Raw genomic sequence first — 18,077 nt, 5'->3', positions numbered from 1 at the left:
TCCGAACATTATTATCATCAAAAGAGCTCGGTACTGGACCCGTCTCCAATTCCGAGATCTCGTGTTTACGATCTCGTAAAAAACGAGCTTTAGTTAGAGCCTGAAGTACCACCACTTGTCGGCTGTCCTGTACTGCAACCCATCAGTAGCCAGAGGTAAGAAGCCCACTTGATATGGGGAGGCGGTTACATAACACAGACCCAGGTTTTGTTCGTGTTTGTACGGATTCTACATTCTCGTTCCATGTATTTGATATTCGCCATTTGTTTCAGTGATACAAGAAAGCACAGCGCATTATTCATAAATAAAATGTGCTGTGTGTATGAAGCCTCTGCTGACACACACTAACCATCTGTGCAAATTCCACCAGATTTTGCAGCGTCAGTCAACTGTCGTAAAGAGAAAGTTTGATACACACACACACACACAGAAAAATCTTTTTTTTTTTTATTTATTTTTACCATCTGCGAAGGTAACGACGCCTTATGTTTACAAGGACAGCATAAGGAAGACGAGAAAAATTTTCTTTTGTATTAAATATAGATTTGCGTTAAGAAAAGGATTTCTTCTTAGTCGACCATATTTTAGTGACAGTTTAGTTAAAGTTTGGTTCACAAAACATAAAGAGTAAAGTAGCTACCATAATGTGTGTCATAAATCATCTTATCATCTAAAGAAGAATGAGATGGGCTGGATAACAAAGGGCCTATGGCGCTTTAGGGTGGAACGCCCCAGTTGAACAGACCACTTGGGTGACCCCAGTGTAAGTGTGAGGAAAATATTAAAATGGATCTTACAGAAACAATTTGTGAAAATGTAGACTGGAATGAACTGGTTCAGGGTCTTTTGTGATGACTGTATTAAATCATGTTTCCATAGGTGCTTGAAATTTCTTGATCAGATGAACAAGTATCACTTGAAGAAAAATCTAGTGTAGTGGGATTAATTAGTTCGTCAGTTTGTTATATGGTCAAGTAATCTTGTATTCAGTCCATAAAGAATGTATTTATTTAAGACAATCAATTAAGTATACGTAATTTGACACTTGTTCAGTGAGACGGTTAGTCAGTTGGGTGCATAGGCAGTTTAAGTTGACCTATTTATTTGCTTACAAATCCTTATTTAGTCATTTAGTTTGTCTTCTGGGTGGATATTTTGGCAGCCAGTGTATTGGGTAGGTATTTGGTTGTTGGTAGGTGTTTGTTTCTCTGATTTAACGACGCTGTTAGTAGATAGAACTATATAGAATCGAATGATAAGATGATTAGTGAGCAATGGATTCATTTACCAGGACAGAGAAAACAACACAAAGACCACACTCAGGATATCAGTTCGCTCGACGGAGGTTTGAACCCACATACGAAGCACGAGGGCTGCCACTCAAACAATCAGTTAGTAAAGTAGGCAGGCAGGCAGTGACTCGATCAGTCGGTACACAGACCTATTCAGTCAGCCAGTTAGATTGAAGATTTGTTTATTAATTCAGTTAGTTGGTTAGGCAGTGACTCAGCTATTCACTGAGTTAGTAAAATGCTTTTGTTTGAAACCACGCAGCACAAAACACAACAGAACATGTACTTCTGTTTACTGCAGAATTTCTTAAAAATTGCCCTTAAGCTGGGCGATGATGCGAACGCAAATGTATAATGGAAGTTGCCACGTAACAGCTGAACATCAGCACGCGAGACTCCTGTACATCACGATCTCATTTGTTGTGATTACCACACAAGCACAGTATTTCATCACCTTGTCACCATATGGCTTATTATTGAGCATTGTTGTAGTGCTTGTGGATTCCAAAGGGGTTTCCAAAACGTTTACAGCAAATGATGACGTGCAGCAGGTGCTACTGTGCTCATTTTTATAACGATTCTGGGCCTGGCAGTTGTTAACAATTGGGTTTATATGCACAATCAGTGGGAAAACCGCTCGTAGGACCATCACTAAATAATTAAATTCTAACCATTCTGAAGGGTGATTATGGTTCGTCCATAAACGTTACCAACTCAAATCCACTCGTATGAAAAGTAAGCAACCCTCGACCCGCCAGAATTCACACAGTAGGTCACTTTGCCGACAGCGTTGATTCTACATGCTACTAGATGTGTTTGTTACCAGACTTACTTATTTTACAGGCCAAAGAAAACAAGCGTTTAGTTCTACCCGCCTAAGGGATTCAAACTTGAATCAGTGCCTTCAGCGCCGACGTGTCAGAAGAACCTCAACATCTGAATGCAGGATATTTCCGCTTCTTTGATTGCACATTTTCATGTTTGTTTTGCGTATGAGACGTGTGTATGGTAGGAATCGCTGATGTCTGTTGTACTGTACACTTCTTGTTAATTTTGTTACGAAACTTGATTGTCCGCATTGTAATTAGTCTGACGGAGGACAGTTAATCATATAAAATTAGCACAGCAGTAGCGCATCAAAAATGTAATTTCATGGAGGAAGGGGGGTTATGTTTTAAAATTCTACAGTACGTATACATTTTCAGATCCTTAAATATATGACGATGATGATGATGATGATGATGACTTAAGTCTGTTTATCTCGCCACAAATCTGTCAACCACAAAGATTATTGTAAATTACAAAGTGTATAATTTGTATGTGTTTCCAATAAAGTCTGTCATGTAACTGTAAAAGTATATTTCGAGAACAGCCAAATACCGAGTCAGAGGTGTGAAGTCCGTAACTTGGGCCGCGGATATTATAATGTGCTGCGTAGTCAGGGCTATCGCACACTTCACGTGGCGGTGATGTAAGCACGGAGTTTAAGTAGCCAAGTCTTTCTTCACTGGTTAGGTAATTTCCACACGACTACGACAGAACACAATTAAATTTTCTAAATATGTTCTTTGCAATTTTGCATATCTCTTTTGGTCTTGATGTTAATTTACTGGATGAACAAATCTACCGTTGCAAACCCTCGTCGAATAAGATGTCACGGTGCAAAAAGCGTAAATTATATAACCTCATATTTTGTTAAATGTTTGTCATATTAAAACATGCTTCAAATAAAAGTAGAATATATTAATGATAACTGCATTTTAGATCAGGCTTCCAGTCTATCTGTTTACGACTTGCGATTCATGTTAGTGGTGTGTTACGGTACACTGGTACAGACAAACATTAAATTCGACTCATAACTTCTGATGTAGACGCCCCCTCCATAAATACTAAGTTTAATCTCGGTTTAAAAGTAGTTTTGGAGCTAAAACATTGGGACAGACAGTCCCTTTTCCGATCACGTTTTCTTCTGGCACAAATGTCGAAATGAAATTGATCATTTATGAATGAAAATTAATAGGCCTATCAACATAGCTCTGTTTAACGAAGACTTGAAGTTTTCACGGCGACTAAACTCGATAAGATCCTCAAGCCCTACAAACCATGTCAGTTCTGGACAGAAGCCTAACGTTTCGGAGACCATCTCCGCCTGATCATCAGGGACTTCTGTCCGTAATTAACACAGCTTGTTGCTGGAGAGGATTTTTTTGTTCAACGTTTTGTTTCTCATAAACCACGTTGTTAATGAATCTTAAATTAATGTATGTTTTTATATACCAACACAACCTGATCACAATATCGCATAACAATGTATTATGACATCATGACACGCTTTCCCGATCGCAAGAGCTGGTGGATGATACGTACAGCACAAACGTGCCGTGAGAACACGTAGTCTGACGTACGTTAAACGTATTTATTGGAGTTTATAAACAGAAAATAATTTTAAAAAACTGAATACGTCGATTTGCAACACATTGTCTCCGTGAACATCTTCTTTCTAAGAGAACGTTAATTCCTTCTCACTTACTTTGTTTTTAAGTATCTCAAAATCCCAGTCACGTTATAAAAATTTTAATCAACAAACACAAATTTCTCAACACATTAACATCGATTTAAAAGTTAACCTTCTACCAGATTCTATTGTCGTGGCGTCCACGCCTGTCAGATGTCAGTTATTTCGAATTTCTTAGGGATAGGCTTATAAGGCCTGGTGTTGGTGACAACTTCCCTTCCCCCTGTACTAACCCCAACATCTTTGGTGGTACAAGAAATCTCATAGCTGACGGGGAAGTCCTTTCTTCCCTCCAGTATTGAACCCCTTGTGTGGAAGAGAGGGTTGTTATGTGGCGTTCACGTCAGAAGGCCGCAGTTTAGCAAACACACGTGTCCGTCACCCTTGTACTACGTACAGTCCCTGCAACAAAGTTGGATCCGTAAAATAGTCTTGGACGTAACAGTCCTCGCTCAGCTTCGTGTGTGGTGTAGCGACGGAAGGTACCATAGCTGAAGAATGTTGCGTTGTGAAGGAAACGGTGGTGGCCTGTAAAAGGGACAATCTCAGCAAATATCTCAAGGGACTGATGAAAACTCAGAAAAACCTTCACCTGGTCGATAGTGGAAGTCATAATTTACCAAATATAAAGCGAAGCCAAATATTCTAGTCCACCTTGTTAACTAACATGATGGTATGTTAGTTTGAATTCGCATAAAGTGCACAAAACGTTTTTGAAATAAGTACATCAAAATTATCACATACCTTAATATGTTTTCCATTAAGTTTTCTGTTTAGACTTCCACAAGTTGTAATTTCACACTAGTCACGTACGTGTCATCACTCAAAGGCAGAAATTCCACAGCCGTCGAAACATGCCAAGACATAAACTAATCTCAATCCTAGTTCCAGTCTCTCCTTTCTTTCTCGGACTGTACTATATGCGAATCTGCAGTCATTTGAATGTTACGTTATTTTTTAAAAATGCGTGAATACGTTTGTCGGGTTCTCTCTATCACCCAGCGGGCGGTTCCTCTCCATTTGTATAGACCCCTATGTCATATCGGCGGTTGGGAACAGTACAGCCTCACCCCACCTCAAAGGGAGGGCCAGCTGCTGTCTTGGTTCTCACAGTCATCAAACCAAAATCAGATTTCACGCAGCTCAGTGTAATTAGCATCTAACAAGTGTCAGAGGGAGGGTACGTCCAACCTGCGCCCTATTCGTAACTGGCTTATCGCCCAGATTCTTGAAGAGTATGCCAACCGTAATCTTAGTTTTCTCCACTTTATATCTGTCACTTAGTATAGTCAGGATAGACAAAAAATGAGATTACGATGAACTGGAAGTGTAGCTCGGAAAACCACTATTTACAAGTCCATGACACAGATCTGAAGGAAATATTGAACTGGATCTTACGTTTATAGGTTTCATGATGTGGATTGGATGAAGTTAGCCAAATATATGTTCCGATGCCTGCCTAGAGAAACTTGGTTAGTCGTTCAATCAGTCAGCAAGTGTGATCGGAAGATCAACTGTACTACCTGAGAGAATGCACAGAAATATTTACAATTGTAGACCTGTAATTTGTTTACTTGCCATTTCTGAAAGCCCCTGAAAACAGCTGAATGTATTTTAAGGAGAGCAGTTGTCATATTTTGTACCTATCTGATATATTTACATGTGTCTTGAAACAATCGGACCTCCTTGAAAACGTAATGTGTTCATACGATTAATGTTATTTTCTGACTTGTCTGCGTCTCATTTCCATGGTTATGTTGAAAATGTCTTGTAACTGATCTTCTGTAGGAGCACGTGACTCAGAAACGTGTACTTGAAAAATAAATATACCTACTTGCTAGTTAAAGAAATGTGTTTAAGGTACGTGTTCTCTAACTTATATTCTTTCTGATAAGTCACAAGAAGGCAGAACACTGCTAACGTCGGTTATTACGTTTCTTTCAAACCAGTACACGTTTCATCTCCAGTAAAGGGTCATGCTATGTGCAGAAATAATTTAGTAGACGCCAGGCGTATGACGAACGCAAACAGAAGTTTGTTAGTAACACATTTGTACCTACTTTAGTATAATTTCTTAGAGTATATTGCGCCCATCGCCATCTTGAGTTTGTTTTGTAACAAATTATTTGTTTTTCGAGTTTACAGTCGAGGATATTTTGATGATATTCTTATGAAGGAAGGTGACTATGATTTTTAAATTTTGAAGGACATGAAAATGTGTCGTGTTTTGTAACATGTAGCACAAAAGAATGTAAAGTTACATATTGCTCCTGCTTACGTTTGGGAAGTCCTGATTTCGATTCAGGGCTCGAAGGCAGATGATTTTAATTTAGTTTATATGTTACTCCCTGCATTAAAATTTGCCACCATAGCTTCTTTGGAAACTCTTCCGAAGTAGTTATTCGACAATTCACCGAGAATTTTTAACGACGTCGAACTAACTCTTTGAAGCCAAAAATCGTCTTAATGGACTTGCTATTTACAAATTCATGTCGTTATGCTGTTTGAGGAAATAATCGCTGTTTACACTGAGAATACACTCTTTGGGCAAAATGCAGGGTTATTGAACGTTAAAGTAGGTGGTACACATACTTATCATCGGGCTCTACACTGTTAATGGCGAGTAGATAAATATTTGTATGAAGGCGGTATTAGCCAATTTAAGATATACCAATCCGACATTCGTCTCGGGAGACTGAAAAGAACTCGAAAATCCTGTCAGGGAAGCCTGTAATTCAGGCGAGCTTCGTCGTACATCTCGAAAGCAAGTCCAGAGCGTTACCGTGACATGAACATGTTCAGCTTATATTGAAGTCACTGGATAAAATCACGATAAACTTACATGAGACTAACTGGAGCTGCTAGGTTGGAATACAGGGCTTAGGTTCCTGACCTGGACGGGATTTTTTAACGTCGGTTGCGCATTAAATGATCGATTGTACATAAGAGCAGACAACACACCCACTTGGTTTTGGTTTATTTAACGACCCTTTATCAACTGAAGATGTTATAGGTATGTCGCAAGTGATGCTGCTAACAACTGCGACATCTTATTTCCCGCTTCAAGAATATTTTGCTGCTATTATGATCGACCCTTAATCTTTCAGTTGTTCTGCTGTTCGCAGAAGTGTTGGCACCCTTGTTTCATATAAAGGTTAACAAAACTCTGAATGGCATTTTTAAAAGAAATTAAGCTGGAAGGGTGGGGTATAATAAAAGTATCATTATGGTCGAGATGCTGGTGGGCATGAGAAAACTCTGCGCTGAATGGACCCACAGGCTGGAGTTGTCTTCAAAAGAGGTGTCGACACGGGTGACGACGAGTAATGGGGAGGGGGAGGGGGAGGGGGCAGAGGAACATCTAACCGTCACAGCAGTGTCTTGTCGTCATCTCGCTTTATATCAACATTGTGGTATTTTGAATTTTATAGCTACCGCTCCGACGCAGAAGTGGTACATTTTATTCTTGCAGCTAATTCCCAACATAATCCGTCCACTGTCCTCTGCAAAGAAACACTGAATTCATTGTTTGTGCCAAAAAATAAATAAGACAAAATTTTCGAAATTTATTATTATTATTCAGTTAATGTTAGGTGAAAGCATAACGGCTTACTTATTCATTCGAAGTATACTTCATCAGTTTAGTGCCTGGGTAATGTGGAAGAAGTCAGCAAACATAGCCTACGTATGATTGTTGCCTTAGGGAATATATTTCATATTATGTGTGGTCTGTCCAAACTAGCAGTTAAGCTTTAAGTTTATGTATATATTGCATATTCATAGTTGTATATTTTTTTTATGAAATCAATAAACCTGATCTATGAGGACTTTTCTAAAATTGTTTTCCTCTTCGTGATCTTTAGGTATTATGCCCCTTTACAATGGCAAGGTCGAATTCGTCTTCACAGTTAGTGAATAGCAATCCTTATTAAACTTTAAGTACGGTACTTATTTAGTAGCTACAAGTTTCCCTTTCCTTTTCCCCCTTGCGAACAGTTCGAAGATTCTAGTATTGGATATTTGATCAATTAAATACGTTTATGTATCCTGTGACGTAATCTGTAATAATGGGATCAAACATCTCCCACTGCTTTAACTCATTGTTGCACAACAATGGAAACTCGGAACAAATTGGAGTAAAAATGATCCAAGGCCATCGTAAAACTTTATTGGGCAACAATGATTTTGGCAAACAATGTAAGAATAGCCTAAGGCGCAACAATGATAATGGAAGACTAACAGGACGCGACAATGAACAGGGACCACATTAGTGCAAGAATTTTCTTACCTATGCGGATTGAAGAACGCCTTTGGAATGTTGGAAAACTCCAAACAGACGCCTTTTCAAATCTTGTTCGTCGATTTCTTATCGTCTGCATATATATTAGTCCTCATACCGTCGGATAAGGCGGGAAGAAGATATGAACAGTGATCTGGAAGGAGGCAGTCGTGCCCAGTTTCAATAGGTCCTAGCCTATTATCGTCTCGGGGTACCGAGTAATATCACCAAAAATAGAGTAGGCAAGCCGGTAGTTGACTGAGATTCAAATCACGGAACTCCGGGAAGGGTGTACAGCGGTACGAGAATGGAAACAGGATTTTCACAGGCCTACAAGTTATACTCAGTATGCACCACATTGACAGTTTTATTATTTACGAAGATAGAACTCGCAAGCACTCTTTTTTCACTTCCGGTTATCAGGCCTTCCATTTTTTTTACAACCATGGAAGATGGTACATGTACATACAGATCAATATAACCATTTCTGGGAGGGAAGGGGGTGAAAATGTTTCGTAATATCTCCGAAGTTTAACCCTCAATTTGACCTTTACGTGAATCGTGCGTGAGCAGAAGTTCAATATTCTGAAATGTCTAAATAATCTCTTGAATATTTTAGCAGCTGAAGGGTGGCTGCTTGCACGGCATAATCGATGATTTCCGAATGCCAGTTTAATAATATTTGCTGTTGTTGGTGGTGCGATTTTCTGTCACTTGTTGCATACCGAGTCAAGATCTAGGCAGAAAATTCTGAGGCCAGAAAGAACTTGAAGGAGGAAAGATAAAAGAAAGATGAAAAGGAAAAATAAATTATGACAGAAGTTTCGATTTATGTTGCAACTGAAATGAAAACGATTTATTATATTAATTTGTTTTATATATAGCCTGTATATAGAAGAAGAGAACTGAAATGTAAGAATTAGCGGCTTAATATGGACCCATCTGTTTTAAGGAAGAGAACGTGGGCCTACTGCTTTCCTATAAGATTTTCATCAACGTATTATTTTGTAGCATATTTTAATATATTTTCTGTAATCCAACCCCATTATAAGTTATACAATATAGGCCTAGAGTGGAAACGTGAACAATGTTTTAGAGTAGGTTTATACAATTGTAATAGTATCGATGTATAAAATTAACCTATCTCTTACAAAACCAATTTAACTAAAAACAACTTTATTATATAACTGCTTATAAAATTAAATTATTTTCGCAAGAATTTATGTGATCTCATTATAAATATTTATTTGCAAATAAAAGAAGAATTTTTATTCGTGAGAACACAGCAATGAACTTTCTGGTTTCGTAAAATGTTAAGAATGTTTTGGCTAGCTGAGCGACTATCAGTTTCTTAAGTAGGATTCTGCTATATGGAGCTCCGATAAATAAAATTAAACTACCTTTATTCCAACACAAATGAAGTGCCTATTCAGAGCGAGCGAGGGTGTAATGTGCTGTTGATCACGGCTATTACACACCATATGCTGTGGTGATACGTGAGTGTGGAACAATAGTGGAATGATGTTTACAAGAGGAAAACCGAAGAACTCTGAGAAAAACCTATTTCCAATACCACTTCAACTACCTGAATATTATTACTTGAAGCCTCTTGGGATTAAACCGTGCCTTCGTGGAAAGAATCCAGTTTCTGGATTTGAGACTTTCGCGGCGAGTACAATCAATAAAATCTTCTCGGGTAATCAGTCACGTTAGCTGGTTACCGTAGTAAACCAACGTTTCGGGAACAAACTCTGTCCCCATCTTCAGGGTTCTGATGTGACTGGATCCTCGGAAGTCGCCTATGTAACTGGCGATACAGTCGACTTCCGAGGATCCAGTCACATCAGAACCCTGAAGATGGAGACAGAGTTTGTTCCCGAAACGTTGGTTTACTACGGTAACCAGCTAACGCGGCTGATTGCCCGAGAAGATTTTATTAATCCAGTTTCTGATTGCCTGAGCGGCCTTCCGTTATGGAAAACAAACCAAGGAAATTAAATTCAAAATATTTTTTATAATTATTTAATGTTGGCACATTTATGATTGATCCTTGATATTAAGGATTTTAAATGCTACTAATTATTTATTTTTATTCGCTCAATCCGTGTGTATGTAATGACTTGTCTTATGGGTGGTGCTGTACAGACTGATTTACGTTGTATATAGACTACCCTTTTATTTATTTAGTATGGTGCTACTGTCTATCGCTAACAAGTTTGTAAATGACGCCATAGAGTTTCTAATAATCGGCACATGTTTCATTCATGTGTAAATTTTGTTGACCCGTTTCATATTAGGTAATATCTTTCTGAAATGTTCACATGGCTTCGTTTCTAGCTGTACGTGATACTTTCGCGGTGTCTGTTGAATTTCCATACGTATTACCGGTCTTTGGTTACGCTGTGCACACACCTAATTTTGCTTATTGGTTCGTGGTTGACTTGTTTGCACTGTACTTAACACAGTCGGTTTGAACTTAAGACGAGAAGTTTCTTGTCACCGGAGGTCTTTCTTGAAACTCTTAATCCAGAAACTACGTGGAATTACACCGAGGAATTGCTTGCACGATAAGAATTCATAATTATAAAATCTTGTCTTTCTGTCTACGTTTCAGCTTCAAAGCCACAACAACAATTTCGATTAAATTTGATGTCTCATAGCTAAACTTGGCTCTCTCACCGCAAATATCGAACTGTTTTATCGACGTTGTCTAGCAGTCTTCTTGATATTCTTCTAGGCTATTATTAGATTATTCTTGCAACAGAACAGATTATATCACGAGATAAATTAATATGCCCGATAGATATTCAGTTTTTATGCTCGTTTATCTTTAAAAAAGTTAGTGTTGGAAGGAAGCTTATTCGAATTTTTTGTAGTGACTAATCGTTAAAAACCATAATAATCGATCACTTGCCAAGAACCGGCGGGCTACAGCTATTGAACTACTACATTGAGGGAAGGGTGAAACATGTAAGACTGTGTATTTCACATCGAGATCGTCACTGAAAGGTTTCTCACCTACAAAAAAAGACATTTATGCATTTTTGTTGTCTTCAATGTCTCCGCAGGAAGCAGTCTGTAATGTCCTTCTTGTAATTTTCTCACAAATACAAAATGAAGAAAAATTTATTTCAATTCGTGTACCATGCTGCAAGGCTGTGAGAAGTGAACTAGGGGGAGAAGTATGAATACTGCAACACATTAAATGTCCACATGAATTGAAGTACATCTAGTAAATTGGCTTCAAGCAAACGTTAAATAATTCGAAAGTTGAAACAGGTTTTGATTTGTCATGGGAATTTGAAGGGTGCGAGAGGGGAGCAATTGCGTGTTCTATCATTCATGATCCGGGCAGAGGGCAGCAAAATACGAGGGTTCCATTATGCATGTGTGTGGCTCGCTCTGATCTTGGGACACAAGCTGAGGACCCTGGCCTCAATCTGTCTTCGTCCACTTTCCATCAAATGATTCTGTCTCTATGCTGAGGCTATCAAGAACTAAGTACCTCCTTTGCGCAAAATCACTCCTGAGATTTGATAAACTGGTAGTCGCTCAGCTAGTCAACAAGGTCTCCGCCCTCTGTAAAATACTAAGGCCCATTACCGTGTTCACAGGACGCTACCACCGGTCCCTGTCCTATCCAGATGAATCCAATACATGCCCATGTTGATATTGTCCTCCCATCTATGCCTAGGTCTTAGGTTACCACCTCAAGACAACTCCCTCATCTCCGTATAAAATCTTACTCGGTTAATAATGTTAGAGAACCATCGCTGTTGATTTCAAGAATCAAGTAAAAGTTGTGTGAGCAAAATATACCAAGATACTGAACTGTTATGCGGGTGGTAAGTATATATGTAATCGCCATTGCGCTGCTTCCATATGAAGAAATTAGAGATAAAACTGGTATGACGTCCAGAAGAGCCGTGTTCTTGTTAGGCCCTTATACCGCAATGGAAGAAATTTTGAAATTGTACCCGAATGTCACTGCACTTGAGCCGCTATTCCGTGCAGCAGTTGGCTTCATGGATTCGTTATGTTGCTGTATTTGCAGAAACTGACACCGTAAAAGCTTCACCAGAAGTTCACAGTTCGAAGCTGATGATAAGTTGCGCTTCCTTTCTTTTGTTCTTTCTTTTTTGTTTTCAGTTCGTATCTATTAACGTGTGTAGCTATCGGTATAACATTTATCTATCTTTAACTTTCTCTTTATGCTTCCTCACTCGTTATTTCTTGTTAGTTTAATTCTTTTTCATTCCTATATCTTCCATTTTCGTCTTTATTTGCTTGTATGCATGCCTCCTGAAAGATATTAATTTCAGACAGGATACTAGGATGAGCCGGGATAGCTCAGTCAGTATAGTGACTGGCTACGGGCTGGACGGCCGGGGTTCGATCCCCGACGGGGGCAGAGGATTTTTCCTCTAGCCTCTGCGTCCAGACCGGCTCTGGGGCCCACCCAGCCTCCTCTACAATGGGTACCGGGGTCCTTTCCCGGGGGTAAAGCCGGCCGGGGCGTGATGCTGACCACTCACCCCCATCTAGTGCCGGGGTCAAGGAAGAGAGGAGCTATACCTCCACTCCCCCCAAACGCCTACATGGCGTATAGTGGGACAAACTTTACTTTACTTTACTGACAGGATACTAGGACTGATGTCCGCTCACGGACCTAGCATCTCCGTGTTCATGCATCTTTTACAGGCAGCATGTACAATGATGATAACATTCTGCGGAACTCGTTTCTGTCCGTACGTCCGTCCGTCTTCCCCCCTCATGTTTGATTTAAATTATTTTAGGAATTTTTATAAAATTTGGTACAATAATCACTTCCGCGCAAATCTGGGTACACGTTTCCAGCCTCGTTTTGTCGTACGAATTTAGGACTGAGGCTGCTGTTGGAACCTAAAAAGTCAAGATGTTGTATTCAATTCATCTGCTTTGACTGTGCAGTTGGTCTTTAGAATTTTCATGGGGCGCTCTGCTAGGAGGGATTTCTTTCTATTCACAAGAATTAACTGGCCTGACACAAGAAGACTGTTCCCCAGATGGCTGGCTGCAAGGCTTTTGATTTGCCTTCTGGTGTGTGTGTGTGGGAAAACTGCCGCCTTGATGCAAGATGTTGAATGGATGCCTACCAGAAGTGCCGGCAGCCTGCCTTGTCAGATGGCGACCGATTTGTCCGCTGTTGTGGATCGAGAGGAAAGGACAGAAAAACGGCATCAGAAATAACACAGATGTTCTTTAAAATTTGATTATGAAAGAAGTGTTGTATCCTTGTTTTCATTGTTGCCAGGCCAGGGGCACAAACACTCAAGAACATAGGCTTAATCGCAAAACAGAAGAAAGAAATTTCGGTTTTCCAAAATTTCGGCTAACAAGTAAATTGCAAAAACTAATCGTGTTCAGGTAGAACAAGTAACTGGTCTGTGTTAACCCCTCTAACACTAAACCACCCTTTTCTATGTACGTGTTCTGTTGTTTCTGGCATAATAAAAATTCGTTACGTAATACTAACACTGGAATTCACCAGTTCATGCAGTTAGTGCAGGCAATGACATGAAAGAATGTGGACATATTTCCATTAATATTCTGGGACATGAACCTAGCACTGTAAATGCTCCGAACTTACATGAGTATAGAACGCAGGCCGAATTCCTTATTCTCTGTTTGTTTGTCGTTTATTTTGCGATGTTGTCAGCTCAGCCATTATAAACGCAAAGGTATTCGTTGATAACAAAATGTGTAGAGGAAACAAAGGGATATAAAACTACAAACTTACGGATAATATTCAAAATAAAATACGCAAGAAATGTATTGTCCTCTCAGTATCGACAATGGAAAGTTTTGATAACATAGCCGTCTACATAACCTTAAGTATAATGCCTTCACACCATATTAAAGTACCTATCTGTCTTAAGATGATCATGTTGTATGAGGAAAGATTGGGAGTAATGTGTCCATAATAGTCGTGTAGACAGACAGTCTTACTATTAATAATTATTGTCCTGTTCATGCAACAGGATGTAACAATTCGTATTATCGATAGTGAAACATTGTACCTTATCCACTGTTTCATTACTATTAGGACTGTACGCTCGCGAGCGTAAGCTTCAGCAGTACCTGGCAAACACGCCTGGTTGGCTTGAGCTGGCTAACGTTGCACTTTAATCTAATCGGTTTTGGTATGTTCTGAGCGCATATATTCCACAGTTGTAATTTTGTTCCTACATGGTTCATGCAACAGGACCTGAACAGAGCGTGTCTTGCTACCCCCCTGCCCTCCATTACTAGATACCAACGACGCTGACTAGCCTATATACAATATTCAACATTTTGAAATTTGTACAGGAACGTAAGCCCTCATCTAAGATTTGACGTCTTCACAGCGGTAGGTGTTCTGTCTTTAAGACTGTGGTCTTCTGCTATTTTCTTTTGGCATATTGTTCGTTCCTTGTCTTCGTGCCTTATGATTTAATTTACTTATGCAAGTATAGCCCATTAACAGTTAAAATATATTGATCATGTAGCTCTTTTCTGTGTTATCTTCGTAACAAAATCGGATATCCCAGTCATAGTAGGTCTGTTGATTTTGTGCCCGGAGTCACATCGGTATGCGCACTACATCGATTTACATATATGTAAACAACATTACAACATTTAGAAAGAGTCACGGAAAAATGTGTGGAAGAAACGAAGTTCGTATTATTGGATGTGGTGTCCTATATCCTCTACTCAGAAAGCAAGTTTCTTCATCAGTCCTCGGTAGTATAGTGGTCAGTATCCCCGCCTGTCACGCGGGAGACCGGGGTTCGATTCCCCGCCGGGGAGGATTTTTTTTAACACTCGCTTACGCATTTTTTTCCTCTTAATTTAGTTTAAATAAACAACATCGTCAAAAACAAATCATTTTGTTGTGTTTTATACCGGTTTAAACTTATTTTATAAAGTGTTATTTACAGAATAATTTAGGATTTTAGGTTTTCACGTCGATAAGACCGAAGATAGCTGCCTTCTGGGTTGTAGCGCCGTGTAGTGATCCTGATGATGGAGACAGCAAGGACCTCTGAAACGACGGTACGCTTCTACCAGACCATCTTCTACACGGCGCAAAAATCCTAGAAGACAGCCATCTTTACAGGATCATATGCTTCTGGGCCTAACTATTTTTTATTTGCAAGATATCCTTCTTGGGATGTTGTGTATATCCGACATAACAGATATTTTTGTGCCAAAAAGCGTTTTCTCTATTTGTATCCATTCAGTAATTTTATATGTCTCCACTTTTTTACGTTTTTAATGTGACTTCTTTAATGGAAAATAGTTTAATTTTCCAGTGCAGCAGTTGGTAGTCCACTTGTGTAACATGCAATGAAAAACAAACGTTGCTTTGGATACAGAGGCAAAGCTTTATACACACGGCCTGTAGGATGACCTTTCCCAGTAAAATCGTGTTCCCTACATCGCCACGAACAACGATCTCGGTCCATCCGTGACCATTTCCTGCATTATCTTGGGTATCAATGCAAAACATCTCTCCGTCTCCATCTTTCACGACTTCTCCTTGAAATCTACATTAAGAGAAACAACCACAATCACACCCCCCCCCCCCCACACACACACACACACCACCCCGTATGTTCTATTATTAGATGTTGAACATACCGAGATGATTTTCGTGGAAATTTCCCTAAACACAAATTTCGTATCGACGTCCTTCGTAGGAGAAATAATCGTCAGCAGCCTTGTGAAAGTTGTTTGTATGAACAAGGATCTATTTTTGTACGTCAGAATTCCCAGGTGACAATTCAAAGTCAACTGTGATTACGTTGAATAACTAATTGGAAATTTCGGTCTCAGTTTTTTGTCGTTGAAAAGTTCTAAGGGTTACTGCAAATTCAACAAATTAAAGTCACGGCAAAGGACATTTTGTGAATAACGTAGTTGATATAAATAGGCCTACTCAGGTCGACAAAAAAATGTTCTGTTCTTATGTTGCATTAATCAAATAACACAAGTACTTGAACTTAACTGAGCCAGTTCTCATGTTCGTGGCTTACTTCTCTGACAGTCTTCTAATAGCAGATTCCCATATACGACAAAAGCCAAGTTCTTCTGATGGTGTCTTCCCATAAGATTTTCCCAGCCAAAACTGTATTCATAACTGAATATTTATTTATTCTCTCAGCCCTCCTGATTTTATTATCCTTACATATCAGTACTACTGCTCATAATTTAGGGCGCTAATAAAAGATTTCACCTTGTCGATGTTGGTATTCTGCTGTTTAACGCCGTGTGAACTTGTAGTTAGAACCCCAGATCTCGGATATCACTTACGAGCATTGCATTTTATGATCAGAACACTGAACAGAATCTTGCTTAGGGCCAAAGAAAGGAAGAAGAGATAATCCGGTTGGAATTCTCTAACCGGGCGGAAACTAGTGGTGACTTCTAGAACGTGTGGAGTTTGATCTCCACTCTCACAAGAGGCTTGTCGTCACAACATGGCGCTTAGGAACAGAAGCATTTCTTTTACGCCACATGGCACTGGCACTGGAGGTTTTCGTCCTTATACTTCAGTTTTCACCCTGTTAATCGTAATTTCACCACTGCTCCACACTTATCTGTAACCTCCGCACGAGGTGTGCGATAGCCCTGACCAAGCAGCACACTATCATAACCTCGGTTCTAAGTTTGGGTCTTTGTCTCTGACCCAGAATTTTGTTGGTTTCAAAGCGAAACTAATCTTTCTTTTTTAGCTTACGAATTTTGTCAGTGTCTAATTTGTATTGTTTCTCAGATAGAAATGAAGAAATTGGAGTTCAAGAATTGGCATTAGCGTATTTAGAACTTCATTTCGCAAAGGTGGTCATTATACAGACAATTCGTGCTGCATGGCGTCGTATAGAAAGTCGCGTTAAGATCTGTAGGTTTGCCTTGTATTTGTAATATTTTTTTCGATAACCTGTATTGGACAGTTGACAAAATACAAAGGACAGGTCATTTGCAAGCAATGAGATTAGGTTTCCTGCAGTAGATACATGTAGGCCTATCTGCAGGAAATTAATTTCAATGTCAGTGAGATATGCAAAAAAGAGAGACATTTAAAATGGAGACCACCTTTCAGCAGTTTCAGTTGAACGGAATGCCCAGAAAACGCAATTTTAAACTCAGCAACCTATATGTACGTTGTTTAAAAGTACGGTTCTCATAGCAACTGACTTTATGTATGAAATGTAAAAATAAATGAATGGCTCATTCAGTAGCGCATCCTGTTGAATGGGAGGAAGTCAGTCGGCCGACTTGTTTGTCAGGGCTAACCCATCCGGTGGTTACGCATCGCGGCATTTTACCGTGTTTTTTTACAGTCACTGCATTTGTAGAGCCCCTCCCCTTCATACCGACATTGTTAAAGGGCAAGCGCTGTGAATACCCCCCCCCCCCTTTCCCACCCCTCACTCTTCCTTGTTCTAAAAACTGTAATCATTTCTCACTGCAAATTGACAATTCCAGTGACGGATTTAAAGTTTCGCCGGTAAGGAACTAATTTGGTTATGTTGAAGCAGGATTTAAGGTTTTCGCGGCGGTGAGTCGAATATAACTACCTTCTGGGTAACTTGGCTCGTTCTTGGGTTATTTGACAACACTTTTTCAACAGCCTGAATCACTGAATGAGATTATAAAACGATATAAATAGCGAACAGTGACGGTTTGAAAGAAGGCGATTATGGATGTCTATAAGGTACTACTTTACCATTCACCAGAGGAAAATCACGGCAAATCTCGGTCAGAAAAGCCTGTTACATATTTTGAAACAGGAACCTCCAAAATACAAGTCAAGAGATCGCTACCGCTATGCTATCCTCTTCGGTAATTATCGTTTGCATTGCGTGTAATGGTAGTCACTTATTTTAATCCAGTCTCGCCTTTTTCATAGAATGGCCTCACAGCTCTGACGTCATAAACTAGAGTCGAAAATGTCCGTCAACTACAA

General features: G+C 39.5%; 1 non-coding gene across 1 annotated transcript; it reads left to right on the top strand.

Annotated features, from left to right (window-relative positions):
* The first annotated feature begins 14,842 nt into the window (after window positions 1–14,842).
* TRNAD-GUC (transfer RNA aspartic acid (anticodon GUC)) lies at window positions 14,843–14,914 on the top strand. The gene has a single exon. It is a non-coding gene; the product is annotated as a tRNA-Asp (tRNA).
* Window positions 14,915–18,077: the final 3,163 nt, after the last annotated feature.

This window comes from Zootermopsis nevadensis, unplaced genomic scaffold (assembly GCF_977971745.1).
Source record: "Zootermopsis nevadensis isolate Lab colony 2312 unplaced genomic scaffold, Znev_1.0 Znev_ptg000028l, whole genome shotgun sequence".
Taxonomy (NCBI): Eukaryota; Metazoa; Arthropoda; class Insecta; order Blattodea; family Termopsidae; genus Zootermopsis; species Zootermopsis nevadensis.
This window is presented reverse-complemented; position numbering and strand designations above follow the sequence as displayed.